This window comes from Delphinus delphis, chromosome 15 (genome assembly GCF_949987515.2).
Source record: "Delphinus delphis chromosome 15, mDelDel1.2, whole genome shotgun sequence".
NCBI lineage: Eukaryota > Metazoa > Chordata > Mammalia > Artiodactyla > Delphinidae > Delphinus > Delphinus delphis.
In genome coordinates this window covers 60,606,202-60,610,740 of record NC_082697.1, presented here as the reverse complement: position 1 = coordinate 60,610,740, position 4,539 = coordinate 60,606,202, and positions in this window count along the sequence as shown.

Genomic DNA, 4,539 nt, shown 5'->3' with positions numbered 1-4,539 from the left:
GTGAGAGGCCCACGTACCGCCAAAAAAAAGGCATACAGATTGGAAAGGGAGAAGTAAAACTATCTTTATTTGCAGATGACATAATCTTGTGCATAGAAGATCCTAAGGAATCCGTCCAAAAAAAACTATTAAAATTACTAAATGATTTCAGCAGGGTTGCAGGATAAAAGATCAATATACTAAAAGTAGTTATATTTCTTCTATATATTGACAATGAGAAAATTGAGAATGAAATTAAGAAAATAGTTTTATTTCCAATAGCATAAAAAAGCATAAATACTTAGGAATAAATTTAACCAAAGAAGCATAAGACTTTTGAACTGAAAAACTACAAAATACTGTTGAAAGAAATTAAAGACCTAAATAAATGGAAAGACATCCCATGTTCTAGATTGCAAGATTTAATACTGTCAAGATGGCAATACTCCTCAAATTGACCTGTAGATTCAATGCAATCCCTATCAACATACCAGCTAACTTCCTTGCAGAAACGGACAAGCTGATCCTTAAATGCATATGGGAATTCAAGGGACCGAGAATGGTAAAAACAATCTCAAAAAAAAGAACAAAGTTGGAAGACTCACACTTCCTGATTTAAAAACTTATTACAAAGCTACAGAAATAAAGACAGTGTAGAACTGGTATAAGAATAGACATAGAGACCAACAGAATAGAATTTTGAGTCCAGAAATAAACCCTCACGTTCGTAGTCAATTGATTTTTTACAAGGGAGCCAAGACAATTCAAATGGTGGTGAGACAGCTGGATAGTCACATGCAATAGAATGAAGTTGGACCCTTAACTCACATCATAAACAAGGACTAATTCAAAATGGATCAAAGACCTAAATATAAGAGTTAAAACTACAACACTCTTAGAGAAAACATAGGGCAAATCTTCATGACCTTGGAGTGGGCAATGGATTCTCAGATATAACAACCAAAGCACATGCAACCAAAGAAAAAGTTGATAAATTGGACTTCGTCAAAATGAAAAATTTTGTGTTTCAAAGACAACAACAAGAAAGTGCAGACAAGCCACAGAATGGGAGAAAATTTTTGCAACTCATATATCTAATAAGGGACCTTGTATCTAGAGTATATAAAGAAGTATTACAACCTAATAATTAAAAGACAGCCCAATTACAAAGTGAGCAAAAGATCTGAATAGACATTTCTCCAAAGAAGGTAAACAAATGGCCAATAAACACATGAGAAGACGCACAACATCATTAGCTACCAGGGAAATGCAAATCAAAAGTACAATGAGATACCACTTCACACCCACTAGGATGACTATAATAAAAAAAGGCAGACAAAAACCAGTTTTGGTGAGGACATAGAGAAATTGGAACCCTCATACATTGCTGGTGGGAATGCAAGGTGGTTCAGCCACTTTCTGAAAAGTCTGGCAGTTTCTCCAAAAGTTAGTCATAGAGTTACCACATGACTCAGCAATTCCACTCCTAGATATATAGAAGAGAAATCAAAACATGAAAACATGTCCACACAAAAATTTATACAGGAATGTTCACAGCAACATTATTCATAATAGTCACCCAAATGGTGGAAACCACCCAAATGTCCATCCTCTGATAGATGAATAAGTAAAATATAGTATATCCATATAATGGAATATTTGTCAACAATGGAGCACTGATGCATGCTACAATGTGGATGAACTTTGACATCATTAGGCTAAGGGAAAGAAGTCAGACACAAAAGGCCAGGGATTCCATTTACGGAATTCCATATGTGGAATGTCCAGAAAGGGCAAATCTATAGAGACAGAGAGGAGCTTAGTGGTTGCCAAGGTCTGAGGGGGGCGGGGAAGGGGCGTAATGGTTAAGGGGGTGGCAGTGTTTTGTTGTGAGGTAATGAAAATGTTCTAAAATTGACTGTGGTGATGGACACACAGCTTGTGAATACACTAAACATTTGTACACAGATACATTGAATTGTACATCATAAATGAGTGAGTTGTATGGCATCGATAAAGCTGTTTACAAAAAGCAAGTTGCAGATGGATACATATAACATGGTATCATTTATTTCTAAAATTAGAAATGTGCTAACAACACTCTTTTTTAGGAACAACAACACTCTTTTCTAGGAACAAGTACAAATGCGGTGAAAACATAAAGATATGCATGTGGATGAGAAACACACAAATTCAGGATGGTAGTTACAAGCCAGAGAGGGGATGGTTAGTGGATGAGGGAGAATGCAGGGTGCTTCTACTATATTTGTAACATTGATTTCTTAAGCTTGGTGATTGGGTGTTCCTGATATTATTTCATATACATTTTTTGTTTACTTAAATGCTTTGTAAACACTTTTCATAGACATTCGCTAACATTTTGGAAGTTGGCCATGTGTGTCTGATGCAGGTAGGTGGGAGGCTGGCCTCAGGAGCCCCGGACTGGGTGAGTACAGGGCCAGACCGAAGAGAGCTGGGCCTCTGTGGGTTCCCCACACCCAGGAGACGTATTTTGAATGGAATCAAACAGGGTACCACCTCTGGAGCATCCTGGCTGGCATTTCTGTGGCAAAGAACTGGAGCTTTGTGGCCAGTCAGCCCCTGGCTTGAATGTCCACTCTGCCGTCCGTCATTAGGGTCCTGACCTTGTGCAAATTACTTGACCTCTCTGAGCTTTACTTCCCCATCTGCCAAATGGGAAAAATACCACCTACTCCTCAAAACTGGTGCAGATTGAACACATAAGCCCGCACAAGGTGCCCAGATGCCCCGCCTGCTCTGCATGAGGCTCTTGTCTGGACCCCACTCCCCTCCCGTCTGTTCCATCCTTCACTCCTTTTCAGGGTGTGTGATCGGCCATCGGTCAAAACTCGCTGAGTGGAATTAACTTGGAGAGCCAGGCTTCCTTTCTCTCTTCCTCACTACTTTGAAAAGGCCTGTGAAGAGAGCTCCCCTCACTGCTCTTAAAAATGAAGAAATGTATAAATAAGCTGGCTGTGTCATTCTCCATGGGTCATTTTTGTATTCCCAGCTGTTGTTCATCAATTCCCAGAGGCTCGCAGGGCAGGGCCAGCCCCCTGCGGCCAAGGGAAAGGATGATGGGGTGTGTGTGTGTGTGTGTGTGTGTGTGTGTGTGTGTGTGTGTGTGTGTGTGTGTGTGTGTATCTGTCTGGAACCTTCCCCCATACAGCCAGGTGGGCTCTCTCAGCCCTTCTTGGAGGCTAGAAGTTTGGATGCCTTGGTCCAGGCCCTTGGCAGGTAAAATCCAAGTGCATCTCAGCCCTCCCTGCCAGGGCAGCCCAGAACCTGCGGGGAGAGCCAGGCCTCAGAAAGGGGGCCTGAGGGGCTTCCCTAGTGGCGTAGTGGTTGAGGGTCCGCCTGCCGATGCAGGGGACACGGATTTGTGCCCCGGTCCGGGAAGATCCCACATGCCGTGGAGCGGCTGGGCCCGTGAGCCATGGCCGCTGAGCCTGCGTGTCCGGAGCCTGTGCTCCGCAACGGGAGAGGCCACAGCAGTGAGAGGCCCGCGTACCGCAAAAAAAAAAAAAAAAAGGGGCCTGAGGCCAGGCGGGCAGAAGGGATCTGGGCCTGTGCTGGGAGCTGACCAGGTTGGCTGGTTGTGCTGGAGCAACCGTAGGAGCTGCTGGGGAATTGGTCCCAAGGAGGTAATTCCAGCCACTGAACAGAACCTGGGAAGTGCATTCTCAGAGCTCTGGGCTCAAAGCTTTTGCCTCCAAGTGTCTGTTCCAGTGCAGAGACCTGGCAGGGGGCCATTCCTTTGATTGTTCTGAGACTTGGCTGGTTGGTTTTGGGAGGGCTGTGGTCTCTGTGCTTGGGTTGGGCCTCAGGCCTACCCAAGGTCTGTGGCTGATAGGAAAGGGGAGCAGGGTGGCAGGGCCCCGTGGGACCCAGTGGGTGGTGCACTGCCCAGTGTGGCCCCCAACCGTGCCCACGCATGTCAGAGCACAGGCCCTGTTTGCTCCACTTCCGGCTGAGCTGCAATTATCCCACTGTGACTCCCTGGGGTCACAACTTAGCCTGGAAAATGCTGCATCGCTGTAGCTCTCCCATGGCCCTTTGGGACCACATCTGTCCAGTGACTGACCCTTATTAACTGTGGTCTTCCTGGCCAACAGCGGGCCAGGATGGAATGGGATGGATGGTTTTAGGAACCAAGGAAAAAGTGATGGTTCATTCTCCCTACTCCCAGTCATTGCTCTGGGATCCAGCTGGGCCATTCTCCCCCCAGATGAGGGCCTTCCAGAAGTCAGGGTCCAGGGCTGCCACCAAGCCCTTTTCTTCTCCGAGGGGCTCCTGGGAGTTGCAGCTTACGACCCACAGCCACCGGCCCTCCTCCTGTCCCTCCGCTCTGCTGCCAAAGCCATCCATCTATTGATACAACTCAAATGGGGCTGTGTCACAGGCCTGCCTTCAAAACGCTGCTTTGCTCCCTCTGTGGACTGGAGGCCCCCAGCTGTGTTTCTGCTTGGTTGGCATTGAGTTGTTTAAAAATTAAGCTTTGCACGAAAAGCTGGCTTTTCCAGCTTTTTTTTTGAGACA